The sequence below is a fragment of the Bufo gargarizans genome, chromosome 3 (genome assembly GCF_014858855.1).
Source record: "Bufo gargarizans isolate SCDJY-AF-19 chromosome 3, ASM1485885v1, whole genome shotgun sequence".
NCBI classification, from domain to species: domain Eukaryota; kingdom Metazoa; phylum Chordata; class Amphibia; order Anura; family Bufonidae; genus Bufo; species Bufo gargarizans.
The window spans coordinates 419,554,080-419,570,506 of NC_058082.1; the positions used below are offsets into that span (position 1 = coordinate 419,554,080).

General features: G+C 45.7%; 1 protein-coding gene across 2 annotated transcripts in view; it reads left to right on the forward strand.

Annotated features, from left to right (window-relative positions):
• The first annotated feature begins 563 nt into the window (after nt 1-563).
• The window catches only part of SOX13 (SRY-box transcription factor 13), a 70,394-nt gene continuing 54,530 nt past the window's right edge, over nt 564-16,427 (forward strand). For both annotated transcript variants that reach the window (XM_044288404.1, XM_044288406.1), the window contains exon 1: nt 564-983. The gene's annotated coding sequence lies outside the window, so the exon portion shown is untranslated. The remainder of the gene's footprint in view (nt 984-16,427) is intronic.

Genomic DNA, 16,427 nt, shown 5'->3' on the forward strand with positions numbered 1-16,427 from the left:
ATCCAGCTTCTCCAGAGTCCTGAACTGGAAATCTAGTCAGGAAAACTGGCTGACAAGCCTTTTTAAGGAAGTAATGGTCACCCAGCTTTCCCAGGAACAGATATAGCAAAGTAATGGCAACCAATGAAAAGAACAGCACATATATTGGACGTGAATCAGCATCAGGGTGGTGTCAGTCCTGCTCCAGGACCATGGACCTTTGTTATGCCTCCTGAACAATCACCTCACAGCAAAGGTCACCTGTAATAAAGCAGATAAGCGGCGGCCACAATGGGCGATTCTTCTCAGGGCTCCGGCGGGTGACGGGTTAAGGGCTCTGTGCACAGTATAGGGGCCTCTCTCCCCCACTCCCCTTTGATGTGTCCCTCACGGGACAGGAATGTGCCCCCTCCCCCCCAGTGTACAGGGACTGAGCCATTTCCTGCTGCTCCCAGTAATAGGGTCTGTGAGCATCATATGGACAGAGGAACAAAGGGCTTTTATTCACCTCCCTCCTCTCAAAGAGCCATTGTTCATTGTTTTCCTGCCGCTGCTCTGGGCTCTTGTTAATTGTTAGCCGGACACACACCCGACACATGCGCTTCTAGGCTGTGCATACACATGACCGCATACACACACACGACCGCATATACACACATGACTGACCGCATACACACACACGACTCCATAGATACATGTGAGCGCATACAGCCCAGCTTGTCGCGGAGTTCGGGTCACGTGACTCCCCCCCAGTCAGGAGCGCACGTGTGGGGTCGGCTCCCTGTCAGCTCGCTCTGCAGCGCCGCTCCCGTGTGCGGCCGGTGATTGGTAATTCCGCGCACAGGCGGCAGGGGGCGGGCAGGAAGCGCCGGTTGCATCCCACGAGAGGCGCTCACACCCACAGGATCCCAGGAGGAGGCAGGACACGGACGGGAGGCAGCAGCGGGCGCGCGGTGCTATGAGGGCAGCGCTTATTCCGGTGACAGGAGCGGCGTGACAGAGCAGTGAGTATGGGCAGTGCTCGGGGCAACTTTTCTTCTGTAATGCCCCGTATGATGTGTCCAGCCGCACAGCAGCCTCATCCAGCTGGCTGTACATCTGGGGGTTCCCAGGGACTTTGGGGGTTCCCCAGGATAATGCAAGGACAAGATCTGTCACTTTTACTAAAGGTAGATGCTGTGCAAAGCAGTGAAGCCATCCCACCATGTTATAGCCCTGGTCAGTAGTTCTAGAAAGCTTCCCTGCATTAATACGGTTGGGAATGTCTGATCGGTAGGTGGTAGACTGACTCCAGGGGTGGCTTCCAGCACTGGGTATGTGGCCGGTGTAGACTGACTACAGGGGTGGCTTCCAGCACTGGGTATGTGGCCGGTGTAGACGGACTACAGGGGTGGCTTCCAGCACTGGGTATGTGGCCGGTGTAGACTGACTACAGGGGTGGCTTCCAGCACTGGGTATGTGGCCGTTGTAGACTGCCTGGTGGCTTCCAGCACTGGGTATGTGGCCGTTGTAGACTGCCTGATGGCTTCCAGCACTGGGTATGTGGCCGTTGTAGACTGCCTGATGGCTTCCAGCACTGGGTATGTGGCCGTTGTAGACTGCCTGATGGCTTCCAGCACTGGGTATGTGGCCGTTGTAGACTGCCTGATGGCTTCCAGCACTGGGTATGTGGCCGTTGTAGACTGCCTGATGGCTTCCAGCACTGGGTATGTGGCCGGTGTAGACTGCCTGATGGCTTCCAGCACTGGGTATGTGGCCGGTGTAGACTGCCTGACTACTCGGATGGCTTCAAGCACTGGTTATGTGGCCGGTGTAGACTGCCTGACTACTCGGATGGCTTCCAGCACTGGTTATGTGGCCGATGTAGATTGCCTGACTACATGGCTTCTAGCACTGGGTATGTGGCCGGTGTAGACTGCCTGATGGCTTCCAGCACTGGGTATGTGGCCGGTGTAGACTGCCTGATGGCTTCCAGCACTGGGTATGTGGCCGGTGTAGACTGCCTGATGGCTTCCAGCACTGGGTATGTGGCCGGTGTAGACTGCCTGACTGTTCGGATGTCTTACAGCCCTGGTTATGTGGCCAGTGTAGACTGCCTGACTGTTCGGATGTCTTCCAGCAATGTGTATGTGGCCGGCGTAGCTTGCCTGATGGCTTCCAGCACTGGGTATGTGGCCGGTGTAGCCTCCTGCCTGATGGCTTCAAGCACTGGGTATGTGGCCGGTGTACACTGACGTTAGTCGGTGTCTATATTTTACCTTACATGTGACTATGTAGCCACATCCCAGTTTAAAGCCATAGAAGTTGTCACTGTCATTGGGTGCCGGAGAAAATGGCCACAGTCGCTCGTTCTGAAGACTGGGGTGGGTTCATACATAGGTTGTTAGTATACGTTTACATATTTTTGCCAGGCACAAAAGTATTTTTTAGTTTTTTTGTTACTAGCAGTTTCACTTAGAATTTTTTTTGTATCTGACTTTTTTTCTTCTTCTCATACATAGTATTTTGAGGCAATGGGGGTTGACTGCTAGCGCCTCCATGTTTATGTGTTATTGCATGGAGTCCATTGTCAACCATGTGCTATTTCTGGGCCTCCAGAGCAAGCGTCACTCTTTGCAGCAGCAGCTCTCTATTCTAGGTGGGGGGTTCTGAGCGGTGGTCCCCCATCTATGATGTCCACGACTAGGGTTGTCCTGATCTTATGTATCTGTGTTGTTTAATGTGTCTTCTGAAGCAAGAACAGGGGCCCGCATCTCCAGCCCGTTCTTCATGGGACCCTATTCTGGTGACGTCAGAAGATACATTAGTGATGCCGTCGCTATAATGTCCGGTGACTAATGTTTACACCATAGTGACACATTGTGGCCGTCTTATGGTTAATACCACGTGGATGTATATGATATAGGCTTTTGTTCTCCAGGTAGTAATTAGAGCTTATTGGTGTTTATATTGTCACATATGTCGCTTTGTGTGTGGATGCTGACGTCTGTATCCTCATATCTGCTTCATGTCCTCATAGGGAACATCATATACGTATATTTATACATTGGGCTGTGTCCCAACTCTTTCCCCTGACAGTGGATGTCGGGGAGGCCGCAAAAAATGATTGGGCATGTTATATTTCAACATGTCTGATCCTTTTGTTCTCAAGAGAGAAGCTGCCACCAGAAGTGTCTGGCAGTGGCTTAAAGGGGCTGTCCAGTTGATATTACTAGCTCCTGCTCGCTGCTGCTATGCCTATGAGAAGGGGGATGACACAAGCGCCCAGCACGCGCTTTCCTTCATACAGCTAATCGGAGGGGGTGCCGATCTGATATTGATGACCTATCCCGAGGACAGGTCATCAGTATTAAATGCCCGGAGAACCCTTATAGCACTGTTGTCCGATTAGTTTCATATGAATTATTCATGTTTACACACGGGTCTCTTGACCTGCATGCCGGCGCTGCACTGGGAACATGGCCGCTGATGGAGAGGGGACCTGCATGTACACAATTTAATATGAATTATTCATACCGGACATCAGTGCCGATAGTTTAATCATGCTTATTACTAGCTGCGTGTATGCGCTGTTACCACTACATGTGCAGTAGGCCTGCACAATATATCGCCAAAGCAATCGCAATTAATCGCAATCGCCAATTGGCCGACCCAAAAATGCTGCAATTATATTACCATATTTTTCGCTTTATAAGACAAACTCCCCCCCCCCCCCCCAAAAGTGGGGGGGAAATGGCAGTGCGTCTTATAAAGCGATGGTTGACTTTTTACGTGGTTGACACGGATGTATCGCCGGCCGCTATGCTGCACAGCGCGGCCGGCGATACATCAGTTACCGTATGGGGAGGGAGGAGGGGCTGGAGGCAACAAATGTTCTTCTATTTATTCTATTTTATTTATCTGTTCTGTGCAGTGCTATTAAGAAAATGGCAAGTTTTGTACTTTTGCAGTAATGCAAATATGTTATTTAATTTAGTAAAAGATGTTTTATTTTGAAAAACACTGTGCATTTCAGTTCTTGAGTTAAGCATAACTACAGTTCAGCATTATCAGTAATTTCTGTGTGCTTTTGCCTTGAAAATCCAATAGACCTCTAGCACAATTCCCTTTAAAATATCGCATCGCATACCGTTCCCATATCGTGCAGCCCTAATGTGCAGCTAGTAATAGAAACTGCCAGCCCCCTTTATACTGCACCGACGAGCAGACAATTATCTGGAAGGAAGCGTTCATTCCTGATAATCGCCTGCTCATCAGTGGAGGTGAAGAACTGTATTTACATGCAGCGATCAGCTCCTCTGTAAGAGGACAGGCAATGGTCACTGCTGTCGATTCATTGCTTCACATAGGGAATCGATGATTGAGGTGTCCGATTATTGGGAATGAGCGTTCGTGCCGTTTATTTCAGCTATTATTGCCCTCTCCTCATTAAAGGGGCTGTCTGGGTTAAGAGCTGAACCCGGAAATAACTGTTTTCACCCACTCAGACCCTCTGACGTGAGAATTGAAGCATTACATGTTCCAATGCTTTCCCTTGCTAAATTGCGCAGGGCAAAAGCTTTTTCTGGTTAAGCTAGGCGAGAGGCTTCCGCCCAGTAGTGAGCCCGGTGACGTCACCGGCACTAATGGGCGGGCTTTAGCGCTGCCCTAAGCCTGTAAAACAGCTAGGGCAGCGCTAAAGCCGGCCCATCAGGACCGGTGACGTCACTGGGTACACTGCTAGGCGGGAGAACCCCTTTAAGGTTAATTGGTCTTCCTTCAACTTCGCTTGTTAGTATATTTCAGGAGTGTTGGAGGAACCCAGAGAAAAACTAAGCATAAACACTAGATGGTGAATTGTAATATTTTAGGAAGCTGGTATTAATAGTGTTAAAAGTCTGAAAAATATTTGAAATTGAGCGCAATTTGTTAGAAATGTCAGACCCTTTTTCTTGTGGTGTTTTGTTGCCTACAGACATGAGAAAAACAAAGTGCACCCTCTTTGAATTCTATGGTTTTATGTATCGGGACATAAATATATTTGGTCCTTAGAAGGTCTTAAAATTGGGCAATTATAATGTCGGATGAACCACACAACGGATTCTTCCATTTCATTACTTATTCAAGAAAAATGAAGCCAAAATGACAGTCATGTGTGAAAAACTAAGTGCACCCGTGAATCAGAGGCTTGTAGAGCCCCTTTACCAGCAATAACTGGAAGTCGTTGTTTTCTGTAGGACTTTGGGCCACTCTTCTCGACAGCGTTGCTTCAGTTCATTGCACGCCTCTTAGGGTACCTGCACACGGTGCCAATATGTGTGCAGAAAATCCGCAAGAAACCGGCACTACTTTGTGTGGTTTTTATGTTTTGTTTTTGTGCAGATTTGATGCGTTCTTGCTGCAGATCTCGCTCTTCTATTGAAATCCGCACAAGTAGAACGCAACAACAGTCGACATGTTTTACATTTCAAAATCGGCGCCACAGGTCAATTTCCGCACATAAGAAAAAAAGCTAAGTGTAGGTGAGATTTGTCTAAGCTTGTACACTTTGCTGCTGCTGTATTATGCTGCGGTTTTTCCACAGCATTTCAGTTGGGTTGAGGTCTGGACTCGCTGGGTCTTTGCAACACCTTGATTTCTTTTCCAGCCATTTTCTTGTAGATTTGCTGGTGTGCTTGGGATATTGTCCCCTTGTATGGCCCAGTTGCCCGCCAAACTTTAGCTGTTGGGTAGATGATCTCACGTTTGACTCCAGAATACTATGGTATACAGTGGAGGTCATGGTCGACTTAATGATTGCAAGATGCCCAGGTGCTGTGGCTGCAAAACAAGCCCAAATATCAAAGAAATATCAGTGTACAGTTCAAAATACCCCTCCCCCAGCATTGCCAAGTTCTCAACGTAGCACAAAATGCTAACCCTAACAGTACCAAATACTGCAATGGAACACAAATTGCATCACAATAGTGAAAGCTAGGGGTGGGCGATATGGCCTAAAATCTATATCGCAATATAATTTGAAGCATGTGCGATATGCGATATATATTGCGATATATTATTTTCTTCTGTATGTATACAAAAAATACAAATGACTAAACTTTTCAAGAAATTTTTAATATGTGTATTGTGTAACAGTAACAGATCTTTTTCCAAACAATGTAAAGATGAAGACTAAGTGTTAGTAAAACACAAATCATCTGCCATATGTCCCCCAGAGCCAGTGCCATCAGCCCCAAGCCTTATGTGGCATTTGCCATCATCTTCCATATGTCCCCCAGTGCCATCAGCCCCAAACCTTATGTGGCATTTGCCATCATCTGCCATATGTCCCCCAGTGCCATCAGCCCCAAGCCCCATGGCATTTGCCATCATCTGCCATATGTCCCCCAGAGCCAGTGCCATCAGCCCCATGTGGCATTTGCCATGATCTGCCATATTTCCCCCAGAGCCAGTGCCATCAGCCCCAAGCCCCATGTCCATCCTTTGCAAATAGATACATGTCTCCTCATGAACTCTATTCCTACATAGATTCAGCTGAAGATCTTATCAGCTGTATTCAAGATCATAATGCCTGACAAGTAGAGCAGAGAGGAGGATGAGGCAGCACTTTAAGGCCTCATGCACACAACCGTTTTTTTTAAGGTCCGCAAAAACGGGGTCCGTAGGTCCGTGATCCGTGACCGTTTTTTTGTCCGTGGGTCTTCCTTGATTTTTGGAGGATCCACGGACATGAAAAAAAGTTCAGTTGTCAAGTTTGCCATTGAAATGATAGGAAAAAACGGACACGGATCACGGACGCGGATGACAATCTTGTGTGCATCCGTAATTTTTCACGGACCCATTGACTTGAATGGGGCCGTGAACAGTTGGCTGTGAAAAAAATAGGACAGGTCATATTTTTTTCACGGCCAGGAAACACGTATCACGGATGCGGCTGCAAAACGGTGCACTTTCCGATTTTTCCACAGACCCATTGAAAGTCAATGGGTCCGCGAAAAAAAAACGGAAAACGTCACAACGGCCACGGATGCACACAACGGTCGTGTGCATGAGGCCTAACTCAGTGTTCTGAAGTAACTTGTCCTGCTGTGTGGTTAGGACAGGTTATGTGTGTACTAATAGGATAGCGGCCCTTTTATTTACCCTGATGATTGCTCCACAGACAAAACTAACCATTTATAACTATTGAAAGGTATTTGGGAATATATTTATATAAAAGTAATATTTAAAGGGGTTATCCCATGATTAATGTAAAAAATGAAAATCGGACACCATATAGTACATGACAATGTCTGTCTAAGTAAGCTAGAACCAGCCCTGTACCTCCCCATTCATTGCTGTGCTAGATTTAAATCAAGCTGGCAGCATAAGGGGGAGTGTCTATTCTGCTGCAGATCAGGGGGCGTGTCTTTTCTGCTGGAGCTCTCTGCCTATCACAGCTCAGGAGACAGTTGGAGGATGAAACTGAGCATGTGCGGCCATCTCAGTGAAGCGGACGAAGAAATAAAAAAAAAGAGCAAAAAGTAGGTAGTGCTATACAGATACATTTTATTGAATAACTCAGTGGTTATCCAAAGTTTGTAAATACATGCAGTTACAAAAGTATTCAGATCCAGGTGCTGGTTTGAAAACTGTAGAAATATTTTTTGTGGGACAACCCCTTTAAGTATTTTCATTTTCTTAATTCCCGCAGAGCCCCTTTAAATTTTCACAACCAGCCTGTGTATTTTGGGCTTTTTTTGTTTGTTAAATAATTACACGTAGTGTAATTTGTCATGTGTTGCTCATCAGAGGTTGTATTCACCTAATTTTAAGACCTTCTAAGGACCGATTTCCTGATGTGTAAAGCCATAGAAATCAAAGAGTGTGGACTTAGTTTTTTTCATGACTGTATAACACACATAATTAGACAAAAATGAATTTTTTTGAAGAGACAATTTGTGGCAGAACTTTGGTGCATTTTGCTTACTAAACCTCCTGCTGTTCCAGTCTTCACAGTATATGCCAGTGATTGCTGAAACGTGCACCACATTAATCAGTGTTATGCACCATATTTTCCTTTAACTCTCAATGCACTGACATTTTTCCCCTAAACAAAGACGTGTAGCTAAACAGCTTCCATGTAGCAATGCATGTAACATCCCATTATGGCAGTGATGGCCATATACAACAAGATAGACTGGTTATACTGGGTTCCCCTCAAGTTTAACCCGTTCACTACCAGCGCAGTACAGCTACGGTGCTGCACCTGCCCAATCGGCGTCAGGGGTCCGGCTGTTACTGATAGCGAGACCCCTCCTGTATGCGCCGTCATCGGTGAAATGCTGGCGCATTAACCCTTGCACGGCCGCGTTCAGCGCTGACCGAGGCACGTGCGGTATCCTCATGGGTGCCGGTGTCCACGGGGGCCCCATGGCAGCAGGGTAGGCTGCCCGATGCCTTGCTTAGGCATTGTGGCTGCCTTTCAGGAGAGCCTGTGTGATCCAGCCCCCTGGATCTCACAGGCAGGAAGCTGTAAGTGTATTACACTGGCAATACTCTTACAGCCAATGCATTACAATACAGAAGTATTGTAATGCATAGTACAGGGGATCAGACCCCCAAAAGTTGAAGTCCCATAGTGGGACAAAACATTTTTTTTTCTTAAGTTTCATCTCCATTTTCCATTAAAGGGTTTCTGTCATGAGAAGTATTCGGCGCAGGCGCAGTGAGTGAAGGACGTGCTCCTGCTGCCAGCTTCCTTCCTTCGGCGCAGTAAGGAAGCCGGCCGCAGGAGCGCGTCCTTCACTCACTGCGCCAAATACTCAACGAGGCGGCACAGGCGTGGGATTTTCGGGACACTGAGGAGAACTTGAAAGTCAATCAACTGGACCTGGGCGTGCTAAAGGGTGCGTAGACCGAGCCTCTAGGTTCTGAAGCAACGCCCTCATAGCACCTAGAGGCTCAATAGCATATTTTAAAAGTCTTTATCTTAAGAGAACGGCGGCAGGCAAGGAGTTATAAAGCATACTGTAATGTAGTGCTGACATTAGCACATCGCTAGTCAGTCCGCTTCATAACGTTATTTCTCATGACAGAACCCCTTTAATTCTTGTGGAACACCTAAAGGGTTGACAAAGTTTGTAAAATCAGTTTTGAATACCTTGAGGGGTGTAGTTTCTAAAATGGGGTCATTTTTGGGTGGTTTCTATTATGTAAGCCTCACAAAGTGACTTCAGACCTGAACTGGTCCTTAAAAAGTGGATTTTGGAAATTTTCTGAAAATTTCAAGATTTGCTTCTAAGCCTTCTAACATCCTAAAACAATAAAATGGTATTCACAAAATGATCCAAACATGACGTAGACATATGGGGAATGTAAAGTAGCAACTATTTTTGGAGTTATTACTATCTATTATAAAAGTAGAGACATTAAAATTTTCCAAATTTGGGGTAAATTTGGTATCTTTTTATAAATAAAAATAAAATTTTTGGACTCAATTTTACCAGTGTCATCAAGTACAATATGTGACGAAAAAATTATCTCAGAATGGCCTGGATAAGTAAGTGTTTTAAAGTTATCACCGCATAAGGTGAAAAGTGGCTCGGTAGTGAAGGGGTTAAGCAGTGAAAATGTATATTTTCAAAAGCCTGCCACAGACCTTGGAGTCTCCAGGTACATGACAATAAGTGAGACGTACGTATAAAAGAGTTTCTGGGTGAAAATCCTTGGTGACATTGTGCTCACACATGTGAGATTCAGTCATTTGTAAGGTGACAGATGTGGGAACCAGCTGCATATATGGCTTTCTATATATTGTTCCAGCTAATACGAGGATGAATGAAGACTTCTATAGAGGGCCTCGTAAGACCTTTCACCGCTGTTAGCAGCTGCCGATTATTATTTATGTGCTCTTTTCTCATTTGTGTCTTGCTAGCAGTAATACGGGATGAATATTACCTAATTTAGACTACAATGTATATGTATCTGCTTACTTATAGATCAGGCCTGGAGGCAGTAGGACATGCATCCATAAATAACCAGCTATGGGCTGCTGCTTGAATTTTTGGATTGTTTTATTGATGTTCTTGGAAGTGATGATATGTTACCCAGCAGAAGACAACAGCTAGGAATTCTCATTCCTAGCTCTAGGTGAAGAGTTGCCCGCTGTGGGATGGGAGTTATGGCCACCCTTGAGAACTTTCTTTAACTCTCATGAGTGTCAACACCATTAGTGGCTGAACGGTGCCATGATCGGCCTGTTGTCTTGATTGCTAGTGGTCCAAATATTGAGACCCTGGCCGGTCCTCAGAACCAGAAAATCAATAGTGGAGTAGTGTCAGGCTGTATTTGTACCCTAAAATGGGGCTCTTAAAGAAGACAACGTATCACATCAATACAAATCCCAGGATTTGTTTGTTTGGCTGCAACAATGAGGGGCCTGTATACGTTACATGACCACTGCAGCCAATCACTGGCCTCAGTGGTCTTGTGCCATATACCCCTGGGGATAGTGGTTGACATCCTAGCTGCAGCAGCAGGAAGGATCAGAGCGGTAAAGCTAATAGAAGCTGGGGCTGAAATAAGTGAGTATGCTTTCTTTTATTATTTTATTACCTTTGGACATTTTTAATAAGTTGGACGACCCCTTTAACCCCTTAGTGACCACCCATACGTGTTTTTACTGACATAAACAAAGAGGGTTTTAGCTAAACGGCTGGCTTTAATCAATCATTACATGTACTTAAAATTGTTCATTAAAAACTATAATTTGTCCTGCAAAAAATAAGACCTCATACAAGTACATTTATTAGTACATTTATTTAAAAAAAAAAAAAAAGCTTTTGAAATGCAATTTTTTAAAAAATTTGCTTGGTCACTAAGGGGTTTTTAAGGGCCAAAATGGGTAAAAGCTTGAAGGGTTAGGATTCCCATAACCCATATTAATGTCTGGCTACTTCTCCTACCAAAGGTCGGAATGTGGCTAGGTTGGTATAATTACATGCATTCACATGGCGTATGCCGTGGTGCGGTAATAGTACACTTCTATGTCAGTAACGGCGACCCTAAGGAAATGCCTTCATGCGCATAACTGAAGCTGCTCCTTGTAAGCTATCAACCCAGCCAAAAGCCTTCACTGTGTATCGCGGGAGCAAAATAATGATTTCCTTGGTGATTTGGTATGAGATTATTATTATCATTGTCTGTTTACTCCACTTTCTACAGCTTTCCTGCATTATACTTTTATTATATTATACTTTTGTCTAGCTGGTCAATGGAAACTATTGAGCAAATTTGTATGAAGGGTCACATCCAGCATTTTGCAGACAAAAAAGGCGCATGTAAAATTATTGCAGGCATGCACTTCGTTATAGCCTGTACGCCATATTATGTGCCGTCAACTAATAAGGGTAGATTTACTAAGAATGGTGATCTTTATGCCAGTCTTAGTGTACTGTACTTGAGGTAAGATTTGCCAAATTTATTAAGAAAAAATGTGTTGCATCTTGGGCTGTCAGAGGTTTCCATGGGCAGCCATGGCACTGACTCTACACAGTGGATAGACCCTTATGCATCTGGCTCTTTCCACTGTATAGCTGCCCGAAACAGCTGAAAAGTGTGTGTGTGGGGGGGGGTGGGGTTAGACCCATGCCAATCTGACCTATCCTGAGCATAGGCCACCAATATAGAACCGGAAACATGTATAAAGTTTATAATCCAGCATGATACACTTTGGCGCATCTTTAGACTGTCTTGCCTAAGTTTACTTTGTCTAACTCTTAGACCGTTTTAGGAAATCTGCCCTAGTGTGTCTCTGATACAATTGGGCAGATTCACTGTGCTAATGTAGTCTCACACATGCTGTGCACCACATTTTCTAAGTGTCTTAGAAGAATTATTGCGACTTGCTTGACAAATGGTTGTGGCTTAGGCTACTTTCACACTAGCGTTCGGTTGTCCGCTTGTGAGCTCCGTTTGAAGGGGCTCACAAGCGGACCCAAACGCATCCGTACTGCCCCAATGCATTCTGAGTGGATGCGGATCCGCTCAGAATGCATCAGTCTGGCAGCGTTGAGCCTCCGCTCCGCTCAGCAGGCGGACACCTGAACACTGCTTGCAGCGTTCGGGTGTCCGCCTGGCCGTGCGGAGGCGTGCGGATCCGTCCAGACTTACAATGTAAGTCAATGGGGACGGATCCGTTTGAAGATGACACACTATGGCTCAATCTTCAAACGGATCCGTCCCCCATTGACTTTACATTGAAAGTCTGGACGGATCCGTCTGAGGCTACTTTCACACTTAGAAATTTTTTAACATTATAATGCAGACGGATCCGTACTGAACGGAGCCACCGTCTGCATTATATTAGCGAATCCGTCTCAGACGGATCCGCTCTAAACGCAAGTGTGAAAGTAGCCTAAAAGGGGTTTGCCAAGTTGCATTTGTTAGGAAACGGCACTAGGCTTTGTGCACTCACGCGGTATTGGCCACCAGAGAGGCTGGCGCTTTTTCCTATAGTGTGCAAGCACGACCACCACTACTGGATTGCAGGGTGGTTGTAACCATGGAAACGGGCAGTTTATAATGTGATAGAAAAATGAATCCAGCCAGCAAAAGAAGCAATATGGACAATCACTATAAATTAGTAACTGCCTTGTAGTAACTTTCTCTACATGATAAATGCCACTTGCTGAAGTGACACAACCCCTTTAATACATTGGAGAAGATAAAGATGTGCATTTATAAGTAAGAATAGTTGTATCTTATGCAAGCTTTTACTTTAGAGATTGCTTGCCTGTCCTTCATATACAGGTGAAACTCGTAAAATTTGAATATTGTGCAAAGTTCATTTATTTCAGTAATGCAACTTAAAAGGTGAAACTATATGAGATAGACTCATTACATGCAAAGCGAGATATCAAGCCTTTATTTGTTATAATTTGGATGATTATGGGCTGTTTCACAGGAGCGAGTCCATTGCGGGAATCGCGCTCCGTGTGTGAGTGTGATCCTCCGCTCTGGACATGCAGGAGTGCACAGGCATTATCATGATTTATAATGCTATGTGCCTCTGCATGGCCTTTTTTCCACAGAATCATAGTGACATAAAGCTGTCAGTATGATTCTGTAGGAATAAGAACTCGCTTGTGTGAAACAGCCCTATGGCTTACAGCTTATAAAACCCCAAAGTCACAATTTTGAGGTCCCCTTTGCTCAGGGGGTATGAATTAATTATCTTACTAGAGTGTCACACTTTGAGCCTAGAATATTGAACCTTTTCACAAAATTTGAATTATAAGCTGCATTAATGCAATTCCTTTTAATTTGCATTACTGAAATACATGGACTTTTGCACGATATTCTAATTTTTCGAGTTTCACCTGTACATTAACACAGAAAGTTGGTTGAGCATGGAGGTGGGGTGGGAAGGTGGAAGGCATCAGTGATAACACACTGACAGGCAATTACATTTTAAAAGCTACCGTAACAAAGTTGATCAGCAAGCAATTTATTTATTTTTGCTGCTTCCGCAGTCATTGAACGTGTTGACACTGGACCGTGATTAGTAATGTACAATACGATATCTCACATAATGATCACTCTTGTGAGGCCATATGTCACAGCTGATCAGCATGAATACACATGAGACAGTACAGGGTGGAACTGATGTGCACCTTTCCATTACCCCTTTGTCACCTGCAGCTATTGAGTGTCACAAGAAGCGTTGAGGTGCACAAAAAAGCTTTTGTTTGACTGGAGCTTTTGTTGTTTTTCAGCAGCTATTGTGACACCTAACAATTGTTGCAGGCAAACAAAGGGTCTTTTGTGCACTTCTACACTTCCTTTGTCCCCTTCTAACAATTGCATGTCACAATGATGATGGGAAAGTGTTTATTTGTGCTGATTAGTCCCCTCGGTGGTGACCCCGGGCAAAATTAAAATTGGGGCCACAGTGTTAATAGGTTTTGCAAACTTATTGATGTAAAATAAAAAGCAGTAAGTGCCGATATTGACCCTTACAGCCTAGATCAATGGAGAGGGGTCTGTTTTTTTATTCCAGGATAATAGCACAGCTAGCTGAAAGGAATAGCACGTCAACTGCCTTATCTGCACTGGATGGAAGTGCTTGAGACATGTCCTCTCTTCTTTATAGGTTTGGGGTGAACTTTTTCTTGGGTAATTTGCTTCTCTCATCAGAAGCTGTGGTCAGCCTTGATGCCTTTCCTTGCTTACTCTATGCAGCAACCAGTTAGAAGGCACCTGCCATGTTTCTGATCATTCTCATTAGATTGCACAGTAGATGAGCTGAGGGTGTAGGAGTGGGTCTAAGGTGGAGCTCAAGATGACTCTATTGGTTCTGTAAATGCCCGTTTGGAGATGAGGGCCCTGGTCAATGATGGTGGTTGTAATTATTCTGATGGCTCCACAGATGAACAATAAAGTAAATAAACCCAAACTTTTCAGCTAAAACCATTGTACACACTTGCAGTCAATAGTTTTCTAGTTTCTACACATCTACATATAAATAAATGTCTCCATGGTAACAGACTACAAATAAACTGGGTAGTCTGATCCTGCAATGAATTGCTCTATTCTACCTGACCCCAGCCTCTAGAAGATGACCGGGACCAAAAGAAGATGGGCAGTTGGAATGAGACAACTGTGCGATGTTTTCAGCAAATTCACTGTTCAACCAGGCAAAATGCCCTGTAGGGCTAGCTCGGCTGAATACAATTTTACTTTTCACTTATTGATCTGTTGCTTCATTCTGGAGAAAAAGTACTTATAATGTATAGGCAAATGAACAGTTACCGTATTTTTCGCCCCGTAAGACTTTATGGAAGCGCTCATTAGTTCCGCTGTCGTCTGTGCAGTGGCTGCGCGCAACATCAGGGGGCTCTATGACCCCATGCTGTGCGCGCCAGTTCCCAGCACAGCCGGCGGCAGGATGAAGAGGATCGCGCTTGAGGAGAGGAGCGGCGGCTTCCAGAGCAGAAGAGGTTTTTTTTTTATTTTTTATTTTAATCCATGAGGCTTCTGATGGCTGATATAACTTGGCTGGGGGCTGGTGAGAGGCAGTGGGGGTGGTGAGAGTCAATGGGGTCTCATATAACATGGCTGGGTGCTGGTGAGAGGCAATGGGGGCTGATATATAATGCTGCTGGGGGCTGATGAGAGGCAATGGGTCTCTTATCTGAAGTCTTATTGGGGGTTATTCACATTGAGGTCTGAGCTGACATCTGTTTGGGGGTCTGATCTGAGGACTTTTTGGGGTCTTATTAACATTTGGGGTCTGATTGGGGCTGTCAGCTGAGGTCTGATTAACTTTGGAGGTCTGATTGGTGGTCTGACCAGAGGTCTAATGAAAAATATTTATTTTCTTATTGTCCTCCTCTAAAACCTATGTCCGTCTTATCGGGCGAAAAATATTGTATACACACCAAAGACAACCCGATCCACTATGTGCACCCTTGCTCCTCCTGCTTCCTCTGCCAGCCCCTCCCTGTCTTTGATTGACAGGGTCAGGTTCCTGGCATAGTCATCTCTCCTAGACTTGTCAATCAAGAAGGAAAGGGGGAGGTGGAAGAGGAAGCAGGAGGAGCAAGGGTGCCCCGCTTGTAAAGGTACTTACCGTATTTTTCGCCCCATAAGACGCACTTTCCCCCCCCAAAAATCGGGGGGAAATGCCCCTGCGTCTTATGGGGCGAATGCTGACAATTTACCATCGCTGGATGCGATGTAGCATGAGCGGGGGCCAGGGGAGGGACTGGGAGGAGGAGCTGGGGGCCGGGAATAGCGGCAGGGGCGGTGCAATCAATGTACTATAGCCCCGCCCCGCCGCTCCGGTATACTAATATTAAATGTCTTATTCGATTAAAATGTATTATATATGCCCCCTCACTCCTATATTGCTAATCGTACCTTAAATCCTATTCCTAGGTGCTGTAATGCAGGCTGGGCGGGCGGCAGCGTAACTCCTTGATGTCACGTGCCTGCGCCGCCTACTTTATGAATGAAGCAGGCGGCGCAGGCAAGTGACGTCGGCGAGTGACGCGCCGGCCGCCCGGCCTGCATTACAGCACCTAGGAAAAGGATTTAAGGTTCGATTAGCAATATAGGAGTGAGGGGGCATATATAATACATTTTAATCGAATAAGACATTTAATATTAGTATACAGGTGGCGGCGGGGGGGGGAGCGCTATTGGATGATCGAGCTGATCCGTGGATGGCACAGTTAAGGGGGGGGGGGGTCTGTGGATGCCACTGTTATGGGCTGGGGGGCTGTGGATGCCACTGTTATGGGCTGGGGGGCTGTGGATGCCACTGTTATGGGCTGGGGGGCTGTGGATGGCACTGTTATGGGGTGGGGGGTCTGTGGATGGCACATATGTAGCAGTGCCACCCACAGATCTCCCCTGTAACAGTGCCACCCACAGATCCCCCCTGTAACAGTGCCATCCACAGATCCCCCCCTGTAACAGTGCTA